Below are 13779 nucleotides of genomic sequence, written 5' to 3' on the forward strand. Positions count from 1 at the left end.
TTTGCACAAATGATTCTCTCTCTTCCTTCAAGAAGGATAGTGAAGCCTGTATTCTAATTCTTGGCAAATACTAGTCGCTTAAGAAAAGTTTGTAAAATGACTAAGAAACACACACACACACACACGCACGCACGCACGCACGCACGCACACGGCCCATCATACCAGCTGTGATGTTTAACCAAAACAGAACATTATCACATCATTCGTAAAGTAAGCGTCCTCTTAGTGCTACGCTCCCGAATGACTTTCTGAAGGATAATGGTGTGAGAAGGGTGTGCTGATGACGCCCGCATTACCAAGAACAAGATGCATCCACGAGTCTAGGAGGGAACAGCTCTCTACCAGTACCATAAAGGCGCAGTATGAATTCAACTGCATCATTTTTTTCTTCTTTTTTTCGGAGCTGGGGACCGAACCCAGGGCCTGGTGCTTGCTAGGCAAGCGCTCTACCACTGAGCTAAATCCCCAGCCCCGAACTGCATCATTTTTTAAAGGAATAAAGATTCTTTATGGCATTAAGACCTCATAAGAAATAAGGTCTGTGAAGAGTCAATGAAACTGCAAAGAAAATAAAAAAAAAAAAACCAAAACAACAAAACAAAAAAAGAAGCTTGGAGTGGTTCTTAGGGGCTGGGTATCAGACCTGCTCTTTGAAAAAAATAAGAGGTGAGATGAAGAGTCTGTTAGATTTAAATCATCTTCAACTATAATGGACCAGGTAATGTGATTTTTCTTGAAATAGGATTGCATTTACAACTTGGTCGTTTTTCTGCACGTAGAACACCACAGGAAAGAATAGTAGAAGAACTCCTGATGGTTTAAAGGAGACAAGTCTCTGATAGTACTGGGAATTATTTAAGGTCTCCAGTTGGTGGCACTGTTTGGACAGCTTAGGGGTGTGGCCTTGCTGAAGGAAGCATTGTGACTTGGGGCAGGGTTTGAGGTTCCAAAGCCTTGTGCTGTTTCTACCTAGCTCTCCCTGCTTCTTGCTTACAGTTTAAGATGTGAGCTCTCAGTGAGGTGCTTTAGCCAATGCGCTGCCTGCCCTGCTTCTCTGTCATAAATGGATGATGGACCCTTTTCCCACTGGTTGTTATGGTTGAGGTGTTTTTATCACAGCAATAGAAAAGTACCTGACATAGAAGTTGGTACTGGAACATGGACTATTATTTTGAGGAACCCGACTATGCAATTTTATGGAGGAATGTTGAAGACTTTGGGACTTTGAACTAGAAGAAAAGGTTGAAAGGCTATTTTAGAAGAATCTAGAAGAAAGTACAATGGAAACCATGGAGGGCCAGCTGAAGAAGAGGTTTTAAAGAGGAAGAAGAGGTTTTTAAAGAGGAACAATATTTACAACCTGGCTAGAGACTGTTCTTGTGTTATTCTGGTGAAGAATGTGGTTGCTTTCTAACTATGTCTTAAGAATTCGCTCAAGGCTAAACTTTAAAGTAATGGATTAATTTCTGTAATAGAGTATTACTCAGGATTTTGGACCTAGAAACTCATACATACTAAGGTAAAAATTCCAAGGTAGATAAGCTTGGAGCAACCATTTGTATTGCAGACAGTTTCACAAAGTTATGTTTCTTTATATGTATTCACAGTGACAGTGTGTCGACTCAGATGAGAAAAACCCTGAAGGTTTTCATAGGCTTCTGACACCTCACAGCACTAATTCGTGTGAAAAATTCTCACGATACGAATTTACATGGCACTCATTTTGACAATAAATTTCAGGGCTAGAAATTCATCGTTCCTCATCATGTGCCCCATGAGCAAGAAGGCTTAGCAATTGTTAGGAAAGTTCTCATGCAAGGTTTAGCAAGAGTTTACTTGAAATTTGCTGGGTTGGGGGAAGTGTGGAGAGAGAAAAGCTACTGTGATTATCAGTGCTAATTTTCCTTTTAAATTGAAGGTTCAATGTGGAGGGTTTATTTTTCTTTTGTATATTAAAAGGCAATTATGAAGTGAACATATGTGTGCATGCATGGGCCTATGGACTCATGTTTGAATTTAAGGTATCTGAGTCATTTAAATCACTCTTATACAGTAGGAATAAAATTGCATGGGAGCACAAATTTGTCATTTCTGAAGTAGGAATATTATGCACTTGAAAAGGCAGTTCAGCTTCCAGATTGCCCCTTAATAAAGGAGATTGTGAACCACTTTCCCACAACCTGAAGATCCTCTTACATTTTCTATACTGGGCACTTTGGGGTTTCTTAGCAGCAGAAGCTTGACTTGGGGTTTTTAATCTTTTTTTATTCTTTATTTTTTTTATCTTTTGTATTGGATATTTTTAATTGCATTTCAAATGTTATTCCCTTTCCGAGTTTCCCATCCATAAACCCCCTATCCCATCCCCCCCTCTTCTTCCATAAGGGTGTTCCCCCACCCAACCCCCCACCTCTTCCCATCTCCCAGCCCTGACATTCCCTTACAGTTGGGGGAGGGGGGTCCAACCTTGGCAGGACCAAGGGTTTCTCCTCCCATTGGTGCCCAACAAGGCTATCCTCTGGGTTTTTATTTTGATCAGTCCTTGTGATCTAATCAGGCATTTCTAGTGTTCACAGTTTGTGTCTTTTAGATGAAGTGATCTCACTGATGCTGACTGAAAACATTTTGAAGTGAGCCCTACTTACGTATCAATGTGTCTCCCAAAACTCATGATGTCAGTTGACATCTACTCATTCTCTAACAGCAGGAGGACTTTTTCTTAATTATGAAAAAAATGCTGGTTACAACAAATAATTTATTCCCTACCTATTCCTATGAATAGAAAATATAGTATCCCTCGGTTAAAAGGGTTAAACAGAAAGGTCCACCAATGTTACATTGAAAGTAGGTTCATGGATTGGAACTCCGAGACTCTGGAATCGCAGTCTGGTATTAAATATATAGTTCAGTGGTGGTGGTGGGGTCATTACTTTAGCCTCATTGCCACATCTAAAATGTGACATTAACAGAAGTGACCACCTCACAAGAGTGCTGTTATAAGACTAAATGAAATAAATCTAAAACGTGGGGTGAGTAGGTAAGTACACAACAAATGCTAGTGACTCTTTCCGCTTGTGAGAAAGTCCAATAGCAAAGGCACGGAACTCACCAGTCTATGGCGCAGTGCTATAAACAAAGAAAGGATGATTCCATAAAATAATAATTAAAGAAAAAGATATTACATTTAAAAGAGTCAATTTTCAGGTTGCCGCCAAATGTTATTGAAAACCTACTCATACTCAGAGTGAGAGCGTGAAAACAATTGTGGGTACCCATACAGCCTGTATCCATCTTTGTCTAGTGTGCTCACAGTTTACAAATAGAAAGGGTCATGAGACTTTAGCCCTGCACACCAAATCCCGCATCCAAACGTACAGAGCTGCCTGTTCTTCTGCCGCCAGACGGATGGCTATTCGAGGACAGATTAGGAGACACTTGAGACGCGGACGCCCAAGGCTTGCAGTCCTAACCATAATAAACATTTTCTTTTTCAGTAAACCAAATGCGATGGGAGCAGCTGCACCAGCGAAGTACCATTTTCACAGTTACTTCTAGCAATGACCACACTTTAATGTGTTTCCAACACATGGGGCTCTCTCCAGTTATGTGGATCACAGTTTGACTCAAGTTGGGGAGCCTCTAGTTCCTCTCCCATCAGAGCCCTTTGGTCTTTGCTTCAGCAGAAGAATGATCTCTGGTTTTCTGTCACTTAAATTTAGGGGGAAACATGTGACAGGTTCCGAGTTTATTTTTAAAAATGCATGAAAGTTTCTAAATAAATTTTAGTAAACTCTATGCCGATAGTCTGCATAGATCTCTGTGGTAGGGTCTCTAAGACCTCGCTTGGAGACCACGTTTTGACTATGCCATCAGTTACGTTATGGTGATAACAGCCATCTGTCCTTAAATGTGTGAAGTCAATGTGTTAATCTATAATCACGATGCTGGTGAGATGTATAGACATGCTTTGGAAGAATGAAACATTTTTAGTTATTATGAACTTGTTTGCAGTAACACAATGGATCTGAGGGGGCAACTATCCTCCTGAGTGATGTGGGTGACACAATGCACAACATTGGCCCCCTGTGGGTGAGCACGAACTCTCGGTGTCACATCTTAGACAGAATGTGAACTGCTGGAGCTCTGTCCTTTCTTTTGGAAAACCAAAAGGTCGAGGTAAATGACACGAAGCACGTGCTTTTGAATATTATTCTTAGCAATAGAAAAATGCAGTTCTATTTTCATTGTATAGGCTGAGTACTTCCCACGAGTTAGCATGCTGCCATTCTCTCGCCTTTACTTAAACTTTTCTCTTGAGAATTGATGAGGTTTACAAATACCTTATGATACTTATCAAGAACAGTTTCTGCCTCCCCTTCTGGAATGCCAGTTTTATTGGCGTAAGCATTCTTGATCTTTTCGGTCCCTGCTATATTTTGAAAGTTCTACTATACATCCCCCCACTTTCCTTTATTTACTAGGCTATTCCACTGTTTGACTTCCTACTGAGGTTGTAAAAAGACCTTCCCAATGTCACGTTAGAATTTCTTTTATTCGGAATGCAAGCCTTTAGCTGGCAATGAAAAGCCAATAGAACCTTCAACCCTTATAAGTTCTTTGTTTTACTTACAGAAGAACTAATAAGTCACAGGGCACACAAACACACTGTTTTTTCTTCATATGCCATTCAGTTGACAAAATGAAATATTGCTTATATTCTGAAAATCGGGAGGATAGCCTTGTTAGTCTTGATTTAAAGAGTATATGGCCTATCCTAATCTTTTGTATTTGCTTACTAGATTATGAATGTAGGATGCTAAGTAGACTTAGTATTATATAAAATTAATTATAATTTCACGAGTGATTTTGACTAATATCTCTGTCTTTCTATCTCCTTAGATTTATGCTATAGCAAATCCAAGCAGAAAATATCAATTTCTCTTTCTAAAGTTTATTTCATATTAGATCATGAGAATATTAGGCTGTGAAGCACTTTGTCATTGGAATTGAAGACATATTTTCCAAGAAACATTTTAGAATCTTAAAGACAAATTATTGTCTTCCCAGACGTGGCCTTTTCCCACAATATAACGCAATATTCCACAGTATTTTTTATAATTCAATTCAAAAGATGGCATCATATTTAGATTTGATTTTTATGCGAATTATAATGATTGACCTAAGCTTTGATTAATAGACAAGAAAACAAAAGCCAATATTGACTAAGTGTTTATATCATACAAGTAAAGAGGAGGCAGACTACAGAGATAGCTTAAGCAAACTACAGGATAAATATTTAAACATTATCTTCTCCTATAAAGTAGTTGAACCTTTTCACGAATGTAGTTAAAGCAACAGCTCATCTTATAGGAAGAGAATGAAAAGGTCACCAGAAATAAAGTTAATTAGCTTTTCAGCAGAAGTCAAGACCTTCTGATTTCCTTCAGGATCTCTCAAGACTCAATATTGAGAACATGAAAATGACAAGGCTGTAGCATCAATCTTTTATAACAAACTTTGAGTTCATTTCATTATCCATCACATCACATCTCTCTGAAGGAATACCACCTTTACTCAGACCCACTCTTCCTTACCACCTGCTGTCCAAGACAGACTGAAAGCCCCTTGCCTAGGGTCTCACACTGTATTGACATTATTGTTTGGTTTATCTGTGACTTTTATATACGGAAGGACCTTTACTCGTCCTTAGAACTAGCAAAGGTCTTGGAACAACGCAGCTTCTAAAAGTGCATGTCTAAAATTATAAATGAAATAACTGAGAAAATATTTTAGAAAAAGGTAAGGATAATATTAAAAGACCAGTGAAATAAACTAAGTGAAAAAAAAACCCACAAAGACAGAAGAGATAAGAGAAGTTAAATGAAAGAAGAAAATTAGTCCTTAGGTTTTAGAGCTATATAAAATGAGAGAGAAATTCAGAAAGAAAATAAAATATTTCCCAAAACTCCACAGTGAGCAATCAGAGTCAAATCTCAGGAAATACGCTTGCGAAACAGCTAAACTCAAATGGAATCACTCTGAGTCTGGAAGCCAGTGGTGTGTGTTTGGTTGGAAGTGATCAGAGCTAAAAGCTAGAACTCACACATGTTTTACATTTTGCTTCTGTTTTCAGTTTTCTCAGTAAATTTTACTGATGCCTCTTCTTTCCATTCTTTTGTTTATTGTCTTTGTCTACTGGAAGACTGAAGAATGACTTCAGTGTCTAGGCTATTAGACATGTGTAGTAATGTAGACAAGCCTACACGTGCTGTAATATTTGGTGCTCATTTGGGAAGTGTTTGAGAAGTGAACAAGGTAGCCATAATGTTTTGGTGTGCTGTGTAAAGTTTGCCCTTGTATTATTCAAATGCCCTTATATTTTGATTTAATATGGACATGGCATTGTAGTGCTTATACCAAGAATCTCCTGTCTAAAGTTTATGTAAACAATTCTTAGCATTTATTCTCTGCCTTGTCAATATATGCTGATCACCCAATGGCTGGACAGAATACAGAACAGGGCGGGATTTCTGCCAACAAAAGAAAAGAGACAGGGAGAGAGGGAGATTCAGATCAGCCAAGAGGATGGAGGATTTGGGGCCATTAGGAAGGGGTCTGGAGAGAGACCACAGAAAGGCACCTGAAGCCCTAAGAGCCAGATCAATAATAATATGTGAGTATCCTGGGAAGGGGCTGGGACTTAGCCAGATTACCATAGAAAGCTAAGGTGGGTAATTTGAATGCTCAGCTAGTGGGGGTACAGTTTTAAATCAGTGTTGTTTCTCTGTGTGGTTATTGGAGACTAACACAGATGAATAAATACAGCTATAGGATTAATTTATGGCTACATTTATATTAAAGATAATTCATTTAAGAACACCAATACAATCCACTAGGGAGGCAAGAGACAGACAGCACTGTAAGTCATTTATTTTAGTAAAGGACTTTGCCTTTGTTGAGGCAAATGCACGGTTTACTGCTAGTTTGTTCTCACTGCTTTGGTTAGTAATACAAACGTTGTTGCTTGGCCTTTATTTGACCTATACAGATGTAACTTGGAAAATAATATAGTAACATCACAATATTGAATTACTTTAGTTAATACTTCCTGGCAAAAGATAAATTTTATCTTCTGTTTTTCTAATGCTTGTGAAGTTTTGATGGCAGCTACTTTGAAGATAAAAATCTTCATACCAATTATGAGGTTAAGACAATGTGGAAATTTTCAACATATCCATAGAAATCAACAACTTTAAGGCATTGCAATTCTCCAGATATGGACAAATTTGAGATGATTAGAATGTAAGTTAAAATTTTCTAAAATCCATTAATGTTACTAAATGTACTGCTCAGATTGAGAAATTACAAATACTTTCTAAAGAAATCTGCCTATCATTTATCTGTTTGTCTGTCTACTATCTATCATCTATGTATTATCTATCTATCTATCTATCTATCTATCTATCTATCTATCTATCTATCTATCTACTCTCTATCTACTACCTACCTATCTATATACTATCTATCTATCTATCTATCTATCTATCTATCTATCTATCTATCTATCTATCTACCTACTATCTATCTACTACCTACCTATCTATATACTATCTATCTATCTATCTATCTATCTATCTATCTATCTATCTATCATCTATCTATCTAATCTATTCACCCCATCTATATATCAATTATACACCTACAATTTTATAGTAAACTGTCCAAAGACAGTTAGCTGTGCATCTGCGACAGTATGGATTGACAAAAGAGATAGGGGCTCACTTCCTTGATGCATTCAGTAGGTCTGTGTGTTAACTGATTTTCAGTTGCTGCAATAAAATACAATGGCCAACAGAAAATTACAGAAGGAAGAATGTAACTTATAGTTCAGGAGGAGTCCACAGATCTACAATGGTGGGCAAGGCATGACATCAGGAGTAGTAAGCTGAGCAACATCTTTCCACCACACCCAAGAATCAGATAAAGAGCAGGAAGTGGGGCTAAGCTATAAACCTCCAAACTTGCACCCAGCAACATACTTCTTCCAGTGCAACATACTTCTTCCGGTGCAGTTTGAATTTCCGAAAGTTATCATGACCTTCCCAAACAGCTCCAACAACTGGAGACCAAGTCTTCAAATATAGGAGCCTCTTCAGGATGTTTCTAATTCAAATCATGACCGCACACATGGTATTGGGATCTACCTTAGGTAGTAGTGGAAGATGGGTGAACACATAGCTTGTGACAAGCTGAGAGGAGGACCAAACTGCACAAGTCTGGTTCTCTTGGTTCGTCTGTCTCATCAGCTCAGCAGTTTTCCCAGATGATAGGCTGAGCAAATTTTGGAAGATCCCCATAAGAAAGTTCTCGGATATATTTTGAAAGCTGCAGCATCTCTATAGGGATTTGTGCATTGTTGATTGTCCTCTCTCCTCAGGTTAGCAGTGGAAACTTGGATTTTTTGTTGTAAGAAGTTGGAGCTGGGAACTGGAAAGGAGGTACTCACATTTGCTTCATTTTCTGTTTTTTTCTTAGTGAAGTTCAGTGAAGCTTCTATTCTCAAAATGCTTCTTTCCTTCTTTAGTTTATTACAGTTTTGAATGTGTGTCTGTATTTTCTGAGTTGCATTTTAAAATCTGAATTTAATTTTGTACCACAGAGTAAACCATGGCTCTGTGATTTACCCAGTAAAAGGTCATGGGCTAATCCATCTGGATTTTGATGAAGGAAAGGGAACACTTAGGTTAATTATAGAATGAGTTTGCATGATCTATCACCCCTAGATCTGTTGTGGAAAATTCTCAAAAGATTCAATATTCATGTGGTTCTTTTTCTGGAGGGTACCATTGTTGTTACAGCTGGACTTCACAATGCGAATCATCCTGGGCTTATGATTAGACCCTTAGGAGAAACATTATTCTGAATAAATCATTCTCTCAGAAACGGAACAAGAGCTTTGGCTTGGGTTTGATAAGTAATGCACAGGTACCCTTAAGTTGTAGTTCTGGCAAAATTTTCAGGGTTGGAAAGTGCTCTGTGAGTCTTTCTAGCAGCTAGAGAATGTCAGCATCCCGTTGTCTAGTAAACTAAATATAGGTTTGCTCCATGAAGATTATTGGCTCAGATTAACACCTCAACCTGATTAATTATTCGAACCACAAAACTTTACCAATTGTTCTTTGTGTCTTACAGACCTGTAGCTATAGATAGTAAGTAGGCTAGGGTTTGAAATGCTTTAAGGTAAGAGAATATGTTTCAGCTTCCTATCAGGCAAGATACACAATCAACAGACCTGCATGTGGATTCTCAGTATGTAGGAGGCAGCCGGCCAGCGATGTAAATGGCAAATTAGATGCCAGGTAGCTGCTTCAGGCCAGCTTGTAAAGCACAAACATACATGATTGCTGCCTTTCACGTGATATCACAACCCATGAAATATCTGCTAAGTCTGACACGTATTGCTCCATTTAACTCCCGCATCTATCCAACGAAGTAGGTCTCCTTCTCCTATTGGACAAGCAAGAAAATTGAGATTCATTAGGCTAGGGACCCCAGCACAGTGAACCCAGAATGTATTTAGGGACACAGAAGCATTTGACTTCAAAATTCCATATTTTTAGCTTCTCTTTCTTCTCCCTTTTATTTGTTTTAAATGTCATCTTCTAATGCAGTCCTAACACTCACTTACAAAAGTAATTTAGGCTCTTTGCACTAACAACTTTGTATTTGTGTGGTAAAGACTGCTTTGGACAACAGTTTATTAGACTGCAAGCAACACATGAGAATGAATAAGAATGTCTGGGTTCTGGTCTTGGCTCTCCCATTCTCTGCTGGGCTATGCCACCTTTTTTTTGGATGTAATATTGAGGAAAAATGTCTTTCTTTATTGTCTGTGTAATTCTTAAATGGAAGGATTTTTTCTGCTTTCCTAAGTCTCAGTGTCTTCTTTCCAATAGCTGTTAGCAAAAAAAATGGCCTTTCACTCTTCGAGAACAATACATAGCGAAGATTGTTCCTGCTTTTCAGAGATATTTTAATTGACCTGCAGCAAACAAAGGATGCACTGGAGTTCTTGAGAATTGCTGTGAAATGTAAAACACATACACACACAGACACACATACATACACACACACAATACACATATGTGTGTATGTATGTCTGTGTGTATTTATGTATGTATGTATTTATGTATGTGAGTATGTATGTATGTATGTATGTATGTATCCATTCATCTCTAGAAGGTGCAGACATTAGTGTGTTTTTGATTTGCATTTTTCAAACTTTCCTATTTCTAAGATTCTTGGGGTGGGGGGCACATTTAAGACATTAAAAACGAAATTTTATTTTTTCAGAAATGTTTTCTGACCTTCACAGCATCAAAATCAATGAAGCCAAGCCTCAGGGAGCACAGGCTGTTGGTACTGAACCAGTCAGGTCCTGCGTGGCCGAACAGGTAGAGCTAGGCTTTCCCTACCAGAAAAGTCCAAGTCAGCATTTGCTTAGACAGTTTCTTTCAAAGGAGTTACAGAAGCAGTCCACAAGTATCAATATTCTCCGTACAAACTCATATCTTTGTTCTGTTCGCTTGCTCTTGTGCCGTCTCTCCTTTTGATTTTCCTATAAAAGCTAAATTAGATCTCAAGGGTTCTGCACCACCGAGCAAGGATCTCCTCTAGTCCATTGTGATGGAAGTCAATGCACTCAGGAGGGAGATGTACTTGAAGGAGCGGCTAAAGTGTCTCCCTTCATTGAGTTCCCCTGTCTCCTGCACGGGCTACCCACCCTGACTTCTGTCTCTAAATCCCTCCAATAGGCGCATGCGCACACCACACTCCAGACAGCTTTCGGCCAAATCGTCCAGGGCTTAGACATTTATCTTTAATCAGCACAACCTTTCTATGCCTGTCTTAGCTCTGTCAGGAGGGGAGAAATGGATCATTCAAGTGCTCTGGTCTTCCTAGACAAAATGTGTTCTTGGGAAATAACTCTAGGATCCTTTATGAGGCTGTAAAGGATGCTAAACTCAATGAGGTGGGCACGTCAAGACTAAGATGTGGTCCTAACCTCTGTAGTTTTAACAAACACGGCTACATTGTAAGGTCCGATACCTTGAGAACCCATTGTGAATCTAACAAGGCACAAAAGGGGTTTACTTTACATACATTCAAGAATTGGGACTAATACCCTCTTTCAGAATTTAGGAATCCTACAGTGTTAGGGCTGTAGAAGCTTGTTGGAATTTGGACAGTTTTTAAAAAGCGTCTGTCTTAAAGAAGAAAACAACCCAAAACAAACCCCTGTAACAATACAATTGACGTATTTTCTCTAGACCTGAACAGGTGGCTCGGTGGTTGAGAGCATGGACTGGTTGATCTTCCCGAGGACTTGGGTTCAAATCCCACACACAGCTCACAACTCTAACTCCCTTTTCAGGAGATCTGATACTCTTCTTTGGCCTCTGCAGGCACCAGGCAGACGAATGGGAGCAAATACACATGCAGGGAGCAAACATACCATTCATATGAAATTATATATCTCTAAGAGGGGGTGTGATTCTATTGATGAGATCTGAAAGAGAGCTTGGGGATAATTTCACCGCACATTTTCTTTGAAATGAGAAGTTGGGATCCAGGATCCGCAGCTGGCAAAAATGCTGATTGATTTAAATCTTAGAGTTTTTTCCACTGAGTCTCCAGAACACTGTCTGTGTGTTGAACTCTGCCTACGCTTGAGTATGAGCCAATATGGGATAATATATCCCAAGACAACTTGTCGGGGCTAGGTTTACTGAAGAGTTATTTGTTGATATTTGTTCGAATGTAAAATAGATAAAAGGTAGGCTTTTTGGTGATGTTAAATGCTAACTCTCTCAAACTCCACGTGTCTCTTTGCAGGTGCTGAGGAGGTAACCCATAGTAGCACACACAGCTCATGGAGGAAAATAAACCAGAGCATTAGCTGCAGCCCGGGTTGAATCCTTGGAAGGGCGGCTAAAACAAGAAGACCCATGGCGGGGTGGTTAGCTGGAAACACCTTGAGGCCAGGGCTGAGTGATGTGGAGAGCCCAGCTGTGAAGAGATTCAACCCTACCTTCCCATGTACTGCTCGGTATGATCTCAAACAGATTACTGTAGGTTTTCCTCAGTTGTAAATGGATTAAAATGTTACTACTGTAGGTTTTCCTCAGTTGTAAATGGATTAAAATGTTACTTAATTCAGAGGCGTTTTCTCATAATTAACTGAGAACACACATCCCAAACACCACAGCATGTTTCCTACAGTAATTCTTCATCTATAGTTAGCTATGGAGAGGAGAACAAAAAATCAAAATAAAACAAAAATTTTGAAACATTTCCAGAGGAACTTGGACCTTACAATTTATTTTTATTTTATATTACATATTACCCACTTATAAGATTTTGTTTAAGTTCTTTAACTTGGAGACACAGTTTGAATAAAAAATCTGCCCTGCTCCCTCCCTGTTTCTTTTTTTTTTTTTTTAGAAATTGAACATTTTAAAATAAAATAATGCTTCACTGCTTTTAAGGGAAATGGGCTAGTACGTTTTTATATTAAAAATGTCCATTAACTATTTCTTCTTCTGGTGACAAACGTAAGCTTATCAAAGGCCATTCAAACATTTTGACTTTTATTTATATCAAATCTTGTGTTCCAAAATAGGATCAACTTGAGAAGGAAGGTTTGTAGCTCTTCCCAAGGTGCTAACATCTGAACCAGTCAGGATACCCTCAGCCTAGCTGGTTCCATTTGATCATAATTATGCAATAAGGTTTGGCTGAAGGCAACATGTATGTAGGTAATGTAAGTTATACAACTTAGATCTGGGTATTGGTCTCCTTCTTTGTTCAACAGCAGAAACAAAACAAAACAAAACAAAAACAAAGTAATGTTGGCTGGAGCTGTGAGAGAGTGTGCATAAGCTTGGGTAGACCTTGGGCTTAACCCCCAGCTCTACATTACAAAAAAGAGAGAAAAAGGAAAAAAGAAAGGAAGGAAGAAAGAAAGGACAAAAAGAAAAATATCTTGCTTATTTTAGGAATAAATGATGTGAAAATTTGAAGTTGTTAAGAACAATTGTCTGAGCATTTGCAAGTGTACATTTGAGAGTAGACCTAGATGAAAATTTGAGTTTTTCAAATCAGAGGCATGCTTTTCGGTAGGAGCAAGAGAAAAGAGTTAGCTGTTTTAAATTCTTGGAGGATTTTCCAAAGGCTATGTGGGAATTATTTGAAAATAATATCCCTCCACGTGAAAATGGAAAATGCTTCCCAGAAAGATCCAACAACTCTTCCACAATCCATGATGCGCACGCGCGCGCGCACGGAGACACACACACACACACACACACACACACACACACACACACACACCAGGCCTAGCATTCACTAGATTGAATATGGGCAAGCTGCAATTTACCTGGTAATGTTGCATCTACTTTTTTTTCCTGGCAGAATGTTAAAAACTGTGAGTAAGCTTGAGACTAAACCTTCAGTTGTGTGTTCAGACCTGCTATGTGTGAATAAGATGCTCTGTAAGACACGGGTTTGGAGGAGCTAATGGCTGTACAGCTCAGCCTGCAGACACTGTGCAGACGAAGGCCCCAAGTCTTTCTATTTGATTCTTCCCCAAATGCATGAGGTTTAAAGACTTAAGAGTTTGTCTTTTACATAGGCACATAAATTTCCTTTCCAATGAAAAGTTCGCACATTAACCTCCAGCAACAATCTAAGTGTGTCCCAGCATACACAAAAACACC

At 38.8% G+C, this 13779-nt stretch overlaps 1 protein-coding gene and 1 long non-coding RNA gene across 2 annotated transcripts in view; one reads left to right on the forward strand and one right to left on the reverse strand.

The window, feature by feature from the left end:
• Positions 1 to 13779, reverse strand: part of Rorb (RAR-related orphan receptor B) — a 180758-nt gene that overhangs the window by 149164 nt on the left and 17815 nt on the right. The gene's annotated exons all lie outside the window — the stretch shown is intronic.
• On the forward strand, positions 8080 to 12220 carry LOC102554959 (uncharacterized). The gene is made up of 2 exons (XR_350953.4): positions 8080 to 8499; positions 11897 to 12220. It is a non-coding gene; the product is annotated as an uncharacterized LOC102554959 (long non-coding RNA).

The sequence above is a fragment of the Rattus norvegicus genome, chromosome 1 (assembly GCF_036323735.1).
Source record: "Rattus norvegicus strain BN/NHsdMcwi chromosome 1, GRCr8, whole genome shotgun sequence".
Taxonomy (NCBI): Eukaryota; Metazoa; Chordata; class Mammalia; order Rodentia; family Muridae; genus Rattus; species Rattus norvegicus.